The sequence below is a fragment of the Phoca vitulina genome, unplaced genomic scaffold (assembly GCF_004348235.1).
Source record: "Phoca vitulina isolate PV1807 unplaced genomic scaffold, GSC_HSeal_1.0 scaffold32, whole genome shotgun sequence".
In the NCBI taxonomy this organism is placed as follows: Eukaryota; Metazoa; Chordata; class Mammalia; order Carnivora; family Phocidae; genus Phoca; species Phoca vitulina.
In genome coordinates this window covers 6614876-6633425 of record NW_022589735.1, presented here as the reverse complement: position 1 = coordinate 6633425, position 18550 = coordinate 6614876, and the positions used below count along the sequence as shown (strand labels likewise).

The window sequence follows — 18550 nt, the reverse complement described above, 5'->3', positions numbered from 1 at the left end:
AACAGCAGAAGACACAGAGATGGAGGCTGGTTATAAACAGTGGTGTGCTGGTACGTGGTTAACAACCAGCTGTCCTGGAAAGGGGGTGGGGGAAGCCCTGATGGGTCACCCTTGCCAATTTCCATGGTCTGAGTGCTCCCACAGCAGCCAGTTTTAAACAACTGGCTCACAAAGTTCCTGAAAATGTGCCATACACTTTCATGAGACAGTACAAGCGGACTTCAGCACTTCACCGGAATTCACAAAACCGAACCAAGAGAAGTTACCCTGAAGGAATGCACGTACGCTGGGCCTGAAGGAACCGAGGGGCCAGCCCTAATGCATCCACCCTGCCAACAGAAGAGCTCAAAGGCTCGAGCCTGCAGGCCCCGTCCTAGGCCTTCTTCTCTTCACCCCACCCTCACGCCCCAGACAACTCCAGCCACTCAGGGCTTCTCTGGCCGTCCACATGCTGACGACTCCCAGATCTGTATCTTCAGCCCCCGGCCCTCTGCTGAATTCCAGTCCCGACTGTCAAACAGCCTGCGTGCTGCCTCTCCTCCCACGGGCACAACCAACGTGGCATGGCTAGACCAGAGTCCAGTAGCTACCCCCAAAATCCTGGTCCTCCCCCAGGGTTCTACGTCTCCATGTCCAGTGCCTCTACTCAGCTGCAAAAGGCAGAAACCCAGGAAGCATCCTTGATGCCTTTTTCTTTCTCGCTTGCCATAGCCAACAAGTTATCACAGGTGATCAACGTGCTCCTCAAACACAGGAAAGAACAGGTAGAGGCCACCCACTTATTCCGTCCCCACTAACATGCCATTCCAGATCACTGGCAGGGCCCTTCTAGATTATTGTAGCTTCTCACAAGTCCTAACTCAACTTCTCCCAGCTACTCCAGTGCCCCCATGCTTTCCAAGAGAACGGTCCTTCCTAACAAGGTCACACCCCTGAGTAAAAGCATTGACGGCTTACCACCACCCTTAGGATAAAGCCAGCATGCTTAACTGGGGCTCTGAGCGCTGGTGTCCCTGCCTGCCTCTCTTGTGTCATCCGTGCCACCCACTCTGCACTCTCTGAGCCACACTGGCTGTTCTCGGCTACCCCAGAGCTCCTATCCTCTTCCCAGTCTTCCCCAGGCCTTTGCTTAGATGAAAACCACTGCCCCCTGTCAGCAATTAGCCGTCGAGCTGCTGCCCGAGGAAGGCCTTCCTGATACCCAGACTAGGTCAGATGCCCATCATCCCCTGTTCTCCTCCTTCATAGCTCTTACTATAGTTGTAATCAAATGATCATTGGTGCAATTATTTGTTTAATGCTTGCTCTCTGTCCTTGAATGAGCCCTCTCTGAGGGCAAGGCCCCTGTAGATGCAGTCAGTGCTATATCCTCATGAGACCACATTGGTTTCTTCATGCAGAGATACAGAATGTATTTTTTTAAATAAGAATAAATGAAAAATATAGTGTTGAATGAAAAAAAAATCATGTTGCAGAATAGAATATACAGGAAGATCCCGGTTTTGTAGAAACAACATAAATGCTTTAAGAGAGAAGAGACTGGGTATAAATCAGAATGAAAACCAAGACTATCTCTGGGTGGTGGAATTACAAGTAATGTTTGCCTTCCTCTCTACATATATTTATATATTCAGTTTTTTTTTTTTTTTAACAAAGGACATGTTTTGTTTTTATAATCATATAAACCTTGAAGGATACTGTTTTTAAATCTAAGGACACAGCAGAAGGGGCATCTCACCTGAAGTTAAAGAACAGAGGAGGGTCCGGCCCTTCTCCTCCATTGCCGGTGGTGAGCAGGGCAGTGAGTCACTGAAGGCCCTCACAGCCCACCTTCGGCCAACAGCAGGTTCTCAAAGACCAGTCTCTGTGTCTCAGAAGTCACCTGCCCCAGTAAGGACCTAAGACAAGATATTCTTCCTGAGGGTCAGATTGACACAGAAGATTAACAGTGAGAGAAGAAATGCCTATCTCTGCATTTCCTTCTTAATCAAAGCCCAGGGCGGGGGCTTCCTGGCCATTAAGCAGGATTTTTATTTCCATTGGGATGAAGATATTTTAGAATGAATTTTTTAAAGAGGGGATGCATTCCCTATAGCTGCCGATTTTTTTTTACGAGTGGATGAAAAACTGCAACTCTAACATCTATGTGATAAATTAAGGTTCCTACCAGCAGATGAAGCAATGGAGGGTTGTTTACAACGTTAATACTCCCGAGGCCTGAAATCACAGCATCAGGGCTGCATATCAATGTCTGGCAGAAACAAATCAGTTGCAGGATAAAATCCAATAAACTACATCTCTTCTCGATCCCCATCAAAAATACCCGTCCCACTTGCTTGGAAATATATTCTTCAAGTAGGTTTATTTAAGGCAAGACAACTGCAAGATCCCAAACAGTGGACAAGGGGCTGCCTGCCAATCCCAACAAGGTGGGGGTCCCCCTGGAGCTGCGGGGAAGGGCTTTAGCTTCATGAAGTATCCACTGCCTGAAAGATCATCAAAGCTGTCGCCCAAACCTTATTTTATTTAAAAAAAAAAAAAAAAAGGCTGTGTCAATTCATTTGACTGCCCAGGGATTTGTGACATGGCAGAAATATGCTCATATCTAGTTATAATCTTTTGTCCAGGTGTCCCTCTGACTCTAACTAACATTAAGAGTCTTTGGGAGCCAGACGTGAGAGATGTACTTGACAAGTTGATGATCCTGAGCCAGGGTAAAAGCAAAGGTATAGTAGGGTAACAGGGAGCCAGTATTAGCCTCCTCCAGTGGCACAGAGGAGGTGATCCCGTCAGCGTGTCAACCCCGAAGGAATGAAGAGAAGGGACAGGTAAGAGCAGATGAGCCAGGGGAAGGGCAAGAAATAAGAATGAAAACTCAACTGGGTGGGCAGGAGGAATGGAGAACAGGAGTGAAAATTCTGGTTTCTGGTTCACCACTTACCTTTGATAGTTCATATCACTACTCATCACTCAGTCTGCTTCCTCACCTGTGCAGAGGAGCTGTCACCTGCCCCACCTGGTTGTGAGAGCAGATGTGACAGAAATACCCATGGATTTGAGAGTAGAGATGGGGCACAGAGGTGAAAATGGGGTGAAAGTGTCTCTGTTCCCAGGACCCAGAACAGCAACTGGCACACGTGTGGTCATTCAACAAACATCTGTTGGATAAATGTTTGTTGGGGGAATGGCTGGTTGAATACATAAATAGAAAGTATTTCTGCAAGGCTCCTCGGATATAAATTAGACTGGGCCTTAAAAAAGCAGGTGATATAAAAATTTGTTTTGTTTAGATAAAAGTGAACAATGCAGCATGCTGCACCAGCTCTTTATAGTTTTCTCAACCAGGCTGCAGAAGGCTCAGGTCCATTAGGTCATTCCTGCGGGTCGACCAGAAGGCTGCTTTGGAATTAGCTCAGAAGCCTCCTTCACCAGCTCCATGATCTAAGGCCTTCTTCTGAAAGTAACTACAACATACGAGAACACAAAATCTGGCAACGGTTTTCAAAATGCAGGCATTTTCCTGCCACCCTATATACATTCCCATCACGGTATGTCAGCCTCCTTCAAACCAAGGCAGAGCTGACCCCTGCAGGGGTGGGGGAGCCCTCCTCCAGTGGTGATGCCCATGGCCGCAGGGCTGCCCATCCCCCAACTGTCATCTCCCCTGAGCTTCTGGACTCCTGTGGGACAAAGCCCTCTCCTCCTTTCCACAATACAGCAAAGACCTGGCCAACCTTCTCATTGCCTCATTTCCACATTCTGTTCAGATTTGTGCTTTTCCTTATGTCCTCTTCTCTGATTCTTTATCAAAGAGGAGCCTTTGCCAGCCTCAGGGCTTGCCTCCTCCTCACTCATTACAGCCAGCACCCTAAGTACCCTTCCAGAGAAGCCAATCCCTCAGCAGGCACCAATTTATCCCAAGAAAACCTTTTAAGGGGCTGGGACCACCGAGTGCTCCCTCTCGCTATTCAAATGGTTATTGCTCTCAGCCTAGGAACATGGCTATTGGAGTTTTCACTTGTGTTCTTCTGGAAATGATTCATTTCATAACAACAGAGTCCTTCAGCGAAGGACTGCAATAGCAGCTGGGTTGCTAAACACTCTGAGTGTTTCATTATGGATAATGGGCCTAATACGCTAACATATGTAAGCAACCAGAAAAAAGAAAAGACACAAAGGCAGCTGTGAAGTGGTGCAGTCAGTATGCCCCCCTGTCTCTCCCGCCGCCCTGCGCACTCCCCACTGGCCGAGGGCCGTGAGCTCGCAGCACCTGCAGAACCTGCTCTGACTCTGGGCACGGACCTCAGAGATTGTGTGCATGCTGAACGCCTACATGGCTCTGGAGACAGAGGTCCGGCCTAAGTCCCAGATGCCATGGTTCATACATGGAGAGCAGACAAAAGATCTGGGCCACTCACCCGTATTTAATAATCGTAGCTAATGTTTGAATGCCTAGTGAATGCCAGGCCCTGCGTCAAAACATTTTATATATGTTATCTCCTTTAATCATGACAATAAGCCTATGAGGCAGGCAACAGGATTCTCCCCATTTCACACCTGGGGGAAGTGAGGTTCGGTGTGGTTAACTAACTTGTCTAAGGTCAGAGTTATCAGGTGGCCTGGCAAGACCATGGAGCCTAGTGTGCCTGGCCCCCAGGGCTGGACTCCTGATCAGTAAGCTACAGCCTGTAACCATATCCCGTACACCATGGTTCTCTACAAAACAAATGGCGGGCATCATATATTAGCAAGAGCCACTGACCCCAAAAGCCCAGGTGGGAAGTCAAATGAGATTATGTCCATTTCTCTTTAAAAAATTAACTTCCAATCCCCAACGATGGTGCATGAATATTCCCAGGTTGGGCTATAAGCTCATGTTGCCCAGGTGGTACCTTCCCACCAGCTGCTGCTGATTAATTTATGACTCCAGAGTTTGTTATTGTATCTACCCAGCGCTGTCCCCAGCCGTCCCCTAGAATGGGCCACACAGGCTTTCGGCAAGATCAGTGTTCCCAGCAGAAGGAAAAACCACAGACTCAGCTCCCTACCCAGATTTTATCTCTTGTTCCGAGAGAACGGGGAAAAACAAAACATCTTAAAGGCAAACGGGAACAAAATTTAGTGTGTATGTTACCGAGGGCACGGTTTTCATGCAGCCCTAGGGAAACCTTCCTGGAAGGTGGGAAGCTCTGTGCTCTGTCTTCTGGCCTCTGCTGGTGAGTCACAGAATGGATCCAAGAGCAGGGTCTGAACCAAAGCTGCATCCCATTATTCGAGGGTTCTGACACACATCTCCTCTGGCCCCAGGATCCATCTGTGAAATGGAAACATGAAAGCCAGCTATCCAGGCCAGAAGGTTTCTGTACAGCTCTTGGGTGATGCCCTTTGTAGGAGCCATTCTTACAACGCCTCTGTAGCAACTGACATTTTATTGCTTGGTCATCCCTCAGCTTCATCTCTAGCAGGTCTTGTAAACTCAGTTACTAGGCCTGAGATGTAACCCCTGAGTTCCATCAAGGTCAGAGAGTGTGCCTTCAAGGACATCTCAAACACAGCCAAGCCAGCTGTGGGCCACTGGACACCCACGACCTAGGCTGGCATCTGTTTGCAGCATGGCTGGTCCACCAAAGGGCCTGCAGGCCTGGCCGAGGACATGATCAGAAGCCTGAGATGCCCAGCATCAGTCACTGATATTTTTTCTTTCCATCCAAATCCTTAAGGACAAGAATGTAGACCACCTCCTCTATGCCACAGGCCCTCCCTCCTAGGGGCTGGCTCAATTATACCAATCCTGTCACTCACCGCTCTTACTGCACCCACAGCCTCTTCTAAGGAAAACTGTCTCAACCAAACACCCAGTGAGAAGGGTAGCTCTAGGCAGCCGTGCTTTGAATGCCATGACGTCCCATGACCACAGTGAACTGGATCTGGAGGCGCACATGACCCAATGGCAGCAAGCCCAAAGACTCTTCAGTGACGTATTCGAAGAAGTGAGCCGAGTCCACCAGATTCTCTGTTTTACGAATGTATAACTGAAAAAAATAACCAAGTGCATGATTCAGGCTGTCCCAGATGCAAGACTTAGAGGAAGCATCGGGACAGGTCTTGAGGGAGCCCCCAGGAACAAAAAGGGCCAGAGCAGACTTGAGCTGTGAGGAGGCAGGAGCCGGGAGGCACAGAAAAGATACAGGGCCGAGGAGGACGCAGCCAGTGGGCCAGGGTGGAGCGAGAGGGGAGGAGAAGTGAAGGTGGGGTCAAGGGGTGAAGAAGAGGAAGTCCAGCTTCAAGGTCCCAGGAGCCCAGTGCTCCGGGCACAGCTCCGGTTTCTGGGTCTCTTCCAAGCTGGTAGTTTTCCGTATTCTGCAAGATCCTTGCCTCCCGCTTTCCCTTCATATAACCTCACAGCTGAACTAAGAAAGACTCTGATCTTGGGGCCCAAATGCCACGAGACCAGTTGTGAGGGCTCGCACCCAGCAGGTGCTGCTCCCTCATCCAAAGCCCTAAGCCCAGGGTGCTTGCTCTGCCCCCACTAAGGGCTGGCGTTCTCTGGAGCTGCATGCTCCTTCCCTGTGTCCTGCTCACCTCTGAGCCTGCCGCACACAGCCCAGCAGTACCGGCACTTGGCTCAGACCGCACACCCCTCCCCCCGCTCCCAGGTCTCCACCCCAGGCCCCCCCTAAGTGCTGCTGATCGCCAAATGAGGCTGGTAGCCCACAATCACATAGGAAGAAAGACCTCTGGTCTTCCTAAGAGGACTTGTATCTCAAACAGATTGGAGGTTTGGAGCTTGAAATCAGCTACTATCCAACATAGTTTTTCAATTTATTTTTTAACAGAGGTATGACACAAAATAATAGGGGTACTTCTTCCAAGAATTGTACACATTAGACTTTAAAGAGTACATATCATTCAATTATATTTTTACATATCCTGAACAGTACTTAGGCCAGCATGCATGTGGTTTTTAATCCCTTTTTATTCTGTATCATAAATTATGTATCATGTGCTATACAAAGATAAATATGTACATTCACATATATGTATATACTTAGATACCTTTATACTTGGAAAGAAGAGCAACGGGTTTTGCATATGAGGCCACAACAACCGTAGTTGCCAAGAGAGAGGGAGGACTAGATGAAACAAGTGATGCCTAGACACTGGACGATATTTTCTACAATCTCCTAGACCCCCTTCAGAAAGCTGCACCTTTGCCAGTCCCACTGTGTAATGGGCATTTTACTTTGATGATACCTAGTCCTACACTTAAGCATATACACACATGCACAAATACGCACATACATAAATACGTACCCACACACACACACACTCATATCATATATATTCTCAACAGGGCAAAACTGTTTCTCTCCATAAAGAAACATCATTTATTCACTATTATATGGCACAGAAGTTCCTGCATCCTTCGGCTGGAGAGAAGAACGCTTACCGTGAATACAAGCAATGACACCACGGACTCACCTAGACACAGTGGGTGGGAGCAGAGACCCAGCAGCAGGACCCTCTGTGAGGACAATTCGTCCTGCAGCCATCCACACCTCCAGCATGTCAGAGGAGAAGCCAGCTGGGCTGGAACACACACGTGGTGAAACAGACGTGCACGAGCTGAATTCCTCCTCTTACCTGCAGGTGGGCTGGGATTTCAATGCACCTGTCTCCAGCCACCCCAATAGACGGCCAGCAAGGATAAGGGTGTCTAAATACTCTGTCTATTGGCAAACAGTAAGTGGGAATAGATTGCTTCTCTTTCAGGGATGAGCGAAGGACTTAAACCCAACAGGAGGCCTGGGTAAAGGAGTGGGGGGGGAGGGTGCAGAGGTGGAATCTGCCCCTCGAGAGGCTATCATCCTTAAGAGTCGCATCTGAAAATGATCTATTTTAGGATTCAGAAGAAAGTGTAAGCAAATGGCTGCTTCTTAATAAAACTCAAGAAGTCATGGTTCTGAGAGAAAGCAGAAATCCATAAAGAGGAATAGATAAAAAAAGACAAGAGAACAAATCAAAAACACAATAGAAGAGGATGAAGGGACTACGTGAGGATATCAAAAGTGAGAGGGCTTAGCAAAAGGGAGATTATAAGAGGCAGAAAATGAATCTGCACAATTAACATCTGCATGGGAGCCAGGAGAGAGCAGAAGTGAAATGGCACAGAACTCCATCAGTGCAATGGAAGACAAACTTGAGGAGCTTTCCCGGAGCACAGAGAAGAAAGTGCAGAGGTGGAGGGCAGGCGGTGGACATCTCACACACGCAGATCATTTCAGAAGGCAAAACAGAACAAATGATTCAAATGTAGCTGAGGAAAATTTTCCTTAAGACCAAAGCAGAGATTAGAAGTATTCATCATGTTCCAGAAGAAAAAAAAAAAAACCTAAGAAATACACGCCTATACAAAGCAAACAGTTGAGTAACAAAGAGTACAAGTGGTTCCAGCACTATGGCAAGAAAACAAAAGAAAAATAACAGAGATTTTCTGCAAAGAAACAAAATCAGGCCTCCTTCAGACTTTTATTCTAGAACACAAAATACCAGAAGATGATGGAACAGTGTCTATATAGACGTAAGGGAAAATAATTCAAGAAATATAGCCAGGAAAGTTGTGTTTCATGTATAAAACTATTATATTCTTGGAGATGTAACATTTCAGACAATGTGACACTCACGTACCCTTCATTCAAAAGCACTGCTTGAAAATGTAATATTAATACAATCAACCCAAGAGAAGATTTCTTGAAACTATAAAAGAATCTTCCATAAGCCATGCAACAAAATAAATAAGAGATAAATCTAAATAAATGCTATTATGTTGGTTGGTAAGCTGAAAAAGTGTCTTTATTTTTTTAAGGTAAGACTCAAAAATTTTTAAAAATTGATTTGGCTCCAAATCTCAAATAATAATAGAAACTAAAAAGTGGTAGTGAACTGGAGAGAGAAACTGGAAACAGAAAGGAGCTTAAAAATTCATTAAAATGAGTTACTACTCAAATTCAAAAGACATTGTTTCAATGGACTTGAGAATGAGAGAAAGATTGATTTAAAATGCTTCAAGAAATTTAAAGGTAACCTGTAGGAGATTTAACAACAGGGAACATACTGTTGTGGAGAAAAAGGAACTCTGTGCACTGTTGGTGGGAACGTAAATGGGTTCAGCTACTGTGGAAAACAGTATGGAGGGTCCTCAGAACATTAAAAACAACTACCACATGATCCAGCAATTCCACTTCTGGGTATATCTCCAAAGGAATTGAAATTAGGATCTCATAGAGATATCTGCACTTTCATGTTCATTGCAGGATGGGATGGATGGATACACACACACACACACACACACACACACACACACACATATATGATCTCAAAAAGATAAACTCAGAGAAACAGACAGTAGAGTGGTAGTTACTAGGGATCAGGGATCGAGGTGAGGAAAATGAGGAGATATTGATCAAAGGGTACAAACTTCCAGTTGTAAGATTAACAAATTCTGGAGATCACATGGTGTTTCCAGTTAATAATACTGTATCATGTAACTGAAAGTTACTAAGAGAGTAGATCTTAAATGTTCTCACCACACAAAAGAAAAGGTAACTATATAATGAGACAGTGGTGTTAGCTAATACTAAATTGATAATTATTTTATAATACGTAAATGTATCAAATCAACACACCTCAACTGTAAAGTAAGAATACGGTGATTGCTTTATGTGATAAATACTATCAACCTCAAAATAAAAACCAGTATTATTTTTAACTATGATTCACTTAGTAAGGGTCATTACTTTGACTTTTAGAATTAAGACAAAGATGCTCACATACTATATATCAGGACTTTGTTTTCTGTAAGGTCTAGTCATTGCAATTAGACAAGAAAACAAAATGGTAGTCAAAATACACGAGCAGGAGAAAAAGATAATCCTCTTTTCTGGGAAAAGATCCACAACTTAAAAATTACTATTAGAATTTATTAAGAATTCAGTAAGGCAAATGATTACAACATATATTAACAGAAGAGCAGATAAAATGGCAAAAAAAGAATCCAGTTTACAACAGCAACCAAAAATATAACATGTCTATGATATTTACAAAATACATATGAAGAAAATTATAAGTTTATTGAGAAAAATAAGACACTTGGCTAAATGGAGGGACTCTATGCCTCCGAACGGGAACATTCAAGATTGTAAAAATTTCAATTTTCTCTACATTAACCTAGAACATTAACACAATTCCAATAAATCTCTAACAGGGTTTCTCTTTGGAATATAACAAATATTATTCAAATTCACATACAAACAATTTCCAAACAAATGTTTGGGAAAGGCATATGGGCTGTTGACTTACCAACATGGAAATGTGTGGTAGAACCAGGGAAGCAGTCCCATGTGGAAGGAAGAAAAGACAGATCAAAACAATGGAATAAGAAATCCAGGCAAAAATACTTGTAAATGATAGAGGTGCTGTTTCAAAGCCAAGAAGAAAGGAAATGTCATTCAATGTATGGTGTTGGGACAACTAGTTAACCACAGGGGACTTAATTAAATTAGATGTCTGCCTCACAGCAAACATTACAGTCTCAACAGACTAAAATATGTAAAAACTGATAACCATAGGAGTACAAGAAGAAAGTATAGATAAATATTTATATCATTCTAAGCCTACCAGCAAATGTAGGTATTATGAAAAATGAAAAATTTGACTAAATAAGCATCGAAGAAACCTTCTGTATGTTAAACTGATCACAAACAAAATTAAAAGGCCAATTACAAACTGGGGAAACATTTGCAAAATCTATGCTGAAAAGTGAATGCCTTTAATATATTAAAATGTTATTTTACATATCAGTAAGAAAAAGATGAGATACACCAATGGAAAAAAAGGCAAAGGAACAGTCAAGCCGCTGAGAAATCAATACAAGTGCCCAATAAACAGACAAAAACATGTCCGTTATCACTGATAATCAAAGTACGGCACATTTAAAACAAGGAAATACCATGTTCAGAATAACAAATTTGCAAAGATTTTAAGGACCATTAGCATCCAGCAAGGGACTAGGGAGAGGGAAATGGCATGATCTTAAAGTTCTGGCGGAGATGTGAATTAAAATAACCTTTCAAAATGGCAACTTAACACCGTGTTTTTAAAGATCTAAAACTCTGGATATGTTCTGCTCCAAATCCCAACAAATTCACTACTCAAACTTGATGTTAAGGAAGGTATTAGGAATACAGAGGTGAGGCTGTAAGTACAAAGATACGAGATGCTTGTCACTCTTACCCACGCATAGGGGAAAAACCTGGGTGGGACACACGTGCAAATAGCAAGGGTGGTCAATGTCCGCACAGTAGTGGAAAGATATTTTTTGTGCGCTGTGTTATATTTTCCAAATTGACTAAAATACAGATATATCAGTTTGGGAACTGAAAACAAATGAAAAAGCCCTCTCAAAACTGAATTACAGGGCGCCTGGGTGGCTCAGTTGGTTAAGCGACTGCCTTCGGCTCAGGTCATGATCCTGGAGTCCTGGGATCGAGTCCCGCATCGGGCTCCCTGCTTGGCAGGGAGTCTGCTTCTCCCTCTGACCCTCCTCCCTCTCATGCTCTCTGTCTCTCATTCTCTCGCTCTCTCTCAAATAAATAAATAAAATCTTAAAAAAAAAAAAACAAAACTGAATTACAAAGGCTATTACTCCCCAATCACTACAGCATGGAACAAAATTAACAACAATCTTCGTATGTAGTTAGGCCTCTTGAGGCTTTCATCACACCAGCCAGAGAAGAACGACTCTTATCAGCATCACTTTTCAGATGAAAAGTACCGAGACCCAGAGAGAAGAAAAAACTTCGGAAAAACCAAGTTCTGGGTTCCAGGGCTCACTTGTCGGATGGGGACCAGGGTCCTCCAAGCAAGGAGGGGGTGTCCCTGTCACCTCTCACCCTGCCGTTCTCCCATAGTCCTGTTTAATGTTCTTTACAGCACTTTCTAAAGGCTGCCATTTGCTCTGATTGTTGGGAAAAGCCACCAAAACTCTCTCCCCCCAGCGGCGGGGAGGGGGCTCCCCTTCTGTGAGCCAGTCCGTGCCCACCGCTCCCTGGACCCACGATACAGCTGCCCGGACAGCTGGCTGCCGCCCAGACGAGCAGCACCTGAGCCCCGTCTGCCCTACCCCGGCACCCAGCACCTGTGAGGTGCTCAGCCAGCCTCAGGAAGCGTGTCCTGAGTGGCGCCCCGAAGTGCCCACAGCACCATCACCAAGGGGCGTGCTCCTTGCAGTCGGCTCTCCCCAGAGCCCAGGGCCGCTGGCCACTGGGAGACAGCGGGGTGGCCGCGGGCCTTCCAGAGAAGGGCGGGGCGGTCATAACAGCGCCTGCGCCTCTCCGGCATTTTTCATGCAATAACAAGCCGTGCTTTCCCAACCAGGTATTAGCCCTCCTTCCCCAGCGACTTGCCTTTCATAGAGAATTGTGTTGTTTAGCAAGAATCATTTCTGCTCTAGCAGGTGCAGTCAGGAACAAGAATTCAAAATAAGTCATGTTTAAGATCTTCTAATCAGAGGGAGAGGGCACAAGGCCTTCGACCCCACAAGTCACATGCATTCATTCTGGCTCTAATTACAACACTCAGGCAGGAGCGGTAAGTGTTCGCCCCAGCAAGGAGAGCTCCAGAAGACGGAGAGTAAAACTGTGTATAGAAAAAAATTACAGGAAATTACCAGTGATAAACAAGCAGCTAAATTAGACTGTGGGCACCACTGTGTTAAAAAAAGAAACACCATAAAACAGATGCACATGAAAAGAACCTGAAACGAAATAAACCGAAGTGGCAACGGGGAAAAGGTTTCCATGTTTCTTTTCTTAATTTTTCTTCTCTCTCTCTTACTCTTCTGCTTTCTCTTTTCCCTCTGCCCTCTCCCTCCCTTTCTCCTTCCTTCTTCTTTTTCTTCTGCAATGTGGGTGAATTACTTATGTACACAGAAATACAGGGTTTGGAAGGGGAGGAGAGCAGAAAGGTCGATGGGCTGAGAATACCTCAGAGAGGGTCACTAGACATCAAACCGAGAATCCCACACAGTGGTGATGGACCTGTGCCTGCATTCCCCCCCCCGCCCCCCAATCCTGCACACCGCGGTGTGGCCTCCAGGAAGTGATGCCACTCATCCAGGGCATACTGAATGTGGACTACACACTGCAGGGGGGTTGGGGGGCTCTGGGTAACCTGGGGGCTGCCCCTTGAGAGGCTCTGTGTTAGGGCAGAGGTGGGGATGGGCGGATGCCAAGGCACCAAGTGACAAGCAGAGCTTCCACAGGGCACAAGCACAGTACTTGAGGAGGAGGAAACAGCATATTCCATACTCAGCAAAATGGTCCTGAGTACCTACTGTGCGTCCGGCATGGTGCCAAGGGCTGGAACCCAGGAGCTGCTGAGTCCCTGCTGTTAGAAAGAGTAACAGAAAGTGTAAGGCTGAGCTCAGTCACCCGCGGGAAGGAGGGGAGGGTGCAAAGTATTCACTGAAGGGAGTTTTAAAAACAGGGTTGTTTTTCAAAATTAAACCACTGGGACTATACCAAAACAAAAACTTTTGCATAGCAAGGGAAACTATCAAAAAATGAAAAGTCAACCTCATGAATGGGAGAAGATATTTGCAAATGATATATCTAAAAAGGGGTCAACATCCAAAATATATAAAGAACTCATACAACTCAACACGAAAAAACAATCCGATTAAAAAAGAGGCAGAGGACTTGAATATACATTTTTCCAGAGGACATACAGATGGCCAGCAGATACATGAAAAGATGCTCAACATCACTAATCATCAGAGGAATGCAAATCAAAACCACAGTGAGAGAACACCTCACACCAATTCAGATGGCTGGTATCAAAAAGACAAAAAATAATGAGGGTTGATGAGGGTATGGGAAAAAAAGGAACCCTTGTGCACTGTTGTGGGAATGGAAACTGGTGCAGCCACTGTGGAAAACAGTACAGAGTTTCCTCAAAACATTAAAAATAGAGTTACCATATGATCCAGTAATTTTACTACTGGGTATTTACCCAAAGAAAACAAAACACTAATTCGAAAAGATATATGCACCTGTGTTTACTGCAGCATTATTTATAATAGCCAAGATATGGAAGCAACCCAAGTATCCATCCACAGATGAAGGGATAAAGAAGACTGTGTGTGTGTGTGTATATATATATATATGTATATATATATATATACTCTGTGTGTGTGTGTGTGTATATATATATATATAATGGAATATTACTCAGCCATTAAAAAGAATAAGATCTTGCCATTTGCAACAACATGGATAGATACAGACAGTATTATGCTAAGTGAAATAAGTCAGATAAAATAAGTCAAATAAGTCAGACAAATGCTCTATTATTTCACTTATATGTGGAATACAAAACAATAAAACAAAACAAAAAACCCACACCGACTCTCAAATATAAAGAACAAACTGGTGGTTGTCAGAGGGAAGAGGGGTCGAAGGAGGGATGAAATAGATGAGGGGGATTAGGAGGTACAAACTTCCAGTTATGAAATAAGTAAGTCATGGTGTTGAAAAGTCCAGCATGGGGAATATAGTCAGTAATATTGTAAGAACACAGTGTGGTGATAGATGGTGACTACACTTACCGTGGTGGGCAATGAATAATGCATAAAACTGTCAAATCAATATGTAGTACACCTGAAACTAATATAACCCTATGTAAATTATACCTCAATAATAAATAAAAAGCAGGGTCGCTCTTATGAAAAGTCCTATGTGTGTGTACCTTTATTACATATACTAACACATGATCACGCACCATTTTGGAAAACGAAGAGCTAGGCACTGGAGGGTGAGGCATGGACAAGACAAGTTCTGATGGGACGAGAGGGAGAAGGTGTTTTCTGCAGCATCTGGAAGAACAGACAAGGCTGGAAGAAGGCTATTCTGCCAGAGAGTACTGGAAAATACAGCCCTGCTGCTTCTTGAAGGAGCTCAGTGTAGGGAAAGATGTGGGTTCAACATCCAACTCTGCAATCTTACAGTGACCAAGTGGATCATTTAAGGTTTCTGGAGTTTGTTTCTTCTTCTGAGGATGGTATAGTGGGAACTAACTGCCCCCCCGCCCCGATGTTTCCCTATCAAGCATCCTGAGCCTGCTTTAGAGTAATCATTGGGTGGTGCCAACCTCATCCCCAGCACCAGAGTGGAACTGTGGTCTCCACTTGACCTTAGGTGTAATCTTTCCTTCTCTCTATCGGTATTCAAGGACAGGCTCAAGACCCAAGGTGGTCCAGTGAGAGGCACCCCCAGCTGGGGAGAGACCATCTCTTGCTTACCTACTGAGCTCTGAATGCAGTCACATCTGGATCCAGTTGTCACTGGCCTTTCCAGTGACACATCCCTTTCTCCTTGCTTAAGACAGCATTGGTTGGATTTCTGTTGCTCGCAATTATAAATCCTAATCGACGAGGAATTGCAAGCTCCATGGGGTCAGGAATTCTGCACAGCTTGCCACCCTCTCTTGAGCACCCACAAGAGTGCCTGGCATCTAGCTGGCTCTCGGGAAAGCCTGTGGGAACCATGGATGGATGATCCAGGTGGAGACAACAATAGCATCTCCTTTGTAAATCTGCTCTTTTTAACAGAAAACTGATTCTCGGTAAACAGTATTTCCTTTTCCATTTTGTTGCCCATTATCCCATAAACTCCTTCTAAATGAACTCCCTGAGAGGGACCCTATTAACTCTTTATGACCATTAATTCTTAGTGGGCATTTTTATTAAGTTCTCTTTCACGGAGAGGCAGAGTGGGCAGCCACCCATTGCACCCACTGTTAGGTTTTAAGCAAAAAAAAAAAAAATCACTAGATGTTTTGGCCACAAAGAGGCCTCACAGGTCATCTGGTTTTATCTCCTACCTCCAGGCAGACAGATTTATAAACTGCACTGTGGGGCTGTCCCAAGAACACAGCGATGCAATTGAGGAGAAGTGCCAAGAGGCACAGCTAGATGATGTAAAGCTCCCTTTGTGACCAACATGGGAAAATTTCAAGAGACACTGCACAAAGTGAGATAGGGAGACAGGTCCAGGTGCCTAGAGCCCCCCACAGGGCCGCACAGAGGTGGGGGAAATTATTAAGGAGCAGCCACAGAGACCCGAGTCTATTTGTTCAGGAACCCTCCAAGACAAACAGCTGTCAGGGCAGGACCACAGCTCGTGCAGTTCTCCTGCTCATCGAACCCAGCATGTAATCACGCTAAAATCCAAATGATGACTTCTCTGCCTCCTCCACCTTTCCTGTGCTGGACTTGAGCCCATGACTCCTATTAAATTTTCCAGGAAAATGTGAAACAGCCGGTGAGCATTCTTCCCTTAACTGCCCTGGAAGACCGTAAATTACCTATTTGCCATAATCTCCTGGGCCTTGAGATTTAAAAAATTAAAAAAAGACACAGCTCTTATCTCTTTCCCTCATAGTATCATTTTCTGTCCCTTGATTCACCCTTGTTGTTCATTTCTGGACCCTCTCCAGCTTTTTCCCATTCTGCCTAAATGTTGGAGGCCAAAGCATGACATAATGCTGAGGCAGACATCCCTTCGATGTGACTTGCAGCCTGAACAGTCTCCAGGAGCATCTTTCCCATTTAATATTTCAGCAGCTGCCACTTTTAAAATTCAGTTAATCGATTAACCAATTGACACATTCTTAGCATGTGTCTGCCCCGGTGGCCCCTCACAGCCCAGAGGCTTCAGCCCAGGCTTCCAGAGTTCATTCCTAAAGCCCATCATCATTAACAGAGCACGCAATTCAATTATTTGATCATTTGAAACTCTAAGTTCCTTGAGGGCAGGGACCACATCTTTCAATGTTTTGTTCTGAGTTACTTACTGGGAAGTAATCAGCTGGGTATAGCTAAGGAATTGGAAAGAAATTTTTCCACGGAAGGTGCTAGGGACTGATTTGTGTCACCCTCCCCAGCCCCAATTCATATGTTGAAGTCCTGAGCCTCAACGTGACTGTATTTGGAGACAGGACCCTTAAGGAGGTAAGGCCAGGTGAGCCAGGACTGCTAGGCTGCCAAGTAGACAACACAGTAAGTTGCTCCCTTTTTCTTTAGAGAGAGTGCATGGGTCTCCAGGCCACAGAGACCGGGGTTTGAATCTTGCCTACTGTGTTTACTAGAAAAGTGACAATGAACTTTAACCTATAGGAATCTCAGTTTCTTATACATCAAGTGAGGGTAAGAGCACCACCACTTGGGGTTGGTGTGATGATTAAATGTTAGCCTGACACGTAATAGGTACTCAGTAAACAGCAGTAATTGAGCTGTCATTCAATTATTCACTCATTCCATAGTAATCCAGGCACCTAAAATACAGTGGTAACCAACTGACAGGACATTTTTCTCTTGGAGCTTACATTCTAGTTCAGTGGACAGACAGGAAGCTGTAAATAAGGTCATCTTGAGTCGCAAGTGCTGTGAAGGAGATCAACACCGTAATGGCAGTGCAGCCAAGAGGGGCCTTCCTGAGATGAGAAAGCCAGTAATGGCGTTTCCAGGGAGCTAACACCCGAGGGGAATCCCAAGGGTGAGAAGACAGCAGCCATGAAAAACCTGAGGGGAGACCTTCTAGCAGAGGGAGGAGCACGTGCCAATGCCCAAGGTGGAACCAAGTTTGTTCTACTTGAGAGGAGGAAGGCAGGCGTGTCATTGTGTCTGGAGCACGGGGAGTGGGAGGGAGGTCCGGAGAGAGGACTGGGGAGAGGCGGACAGAGTGAGATCATACAGGGCCTTATAGGCTCTGGGAAGAAACTGGATTTTCTCCTCAGCATAATGGGAGGCCACTGGAGAGCTTATGAAGATAAATCATTTCCATTACTCTGGGGTTTCCAAAGTCTGACAAGACAAAGGGGAAAGACTTTATGATGACTGAAAGGTGAAAACCCAGAGTCACAGCCTCTGGCGGGGCAAGACAGAAGGGTCACAGCGGTGTCAACCCCAAAGAGTGCATGAGGAACACACACCATTAGTCGCCTGATCTTCTCATAGATGGCGGTAGCTCGGGAAACAGACGTGGAGAGCCGCCTGGCCTAGATGAGCCAACTGCAGACCGAGCTCCATACAACTTGCTTTGTCCAACTCACAGTGCTTTGGACGAGAACTGCCACAATATCTGGCCCCCCCAGAAACGCTCCCCAAGTGGGTCATGTGGTACTGCTGTGATTCGGATACAGAGCTGGACTCAGGAAGGCCGCATCCAACACAAGCCCTCCAGGGCCTCCCGCCTGCCCTGCCCACCTCATCAGGGCTGCCAGCCACTCAGACCTGCCGGGGAACAGGAGATTGCAGGACTGAATGGGACTTTACCATACCCAGTAAAGCCCTTCAGAGCCACCTAATCTTGCTAATTTGTCTGCAAATGCTTTAAAGGATCCTTGACCAGTCCCGTGTCCCACTAACCTCATGGATCAAACAGACCTGTGAAACTTCACCTTTTTAACCCAGCTGTGTGGAGTCTTCTCAAAA

At 45.2% G+C, this 18550-nt stretch overlaps 1 protein-coding gene across 1 annotated transcript in view; it reads right to left on the bottom strand.

Annotated features, from left to right (window-relative positions):
• Positions 1-18550, bottom strand: part of FSTL4 (follistatin like 4) — a 394520-nt gene that overhangs the window by 292944 nt on the left and 83026 nt on the right. The gene's annotated exons all lie outside the window — the stretch shown is intronic.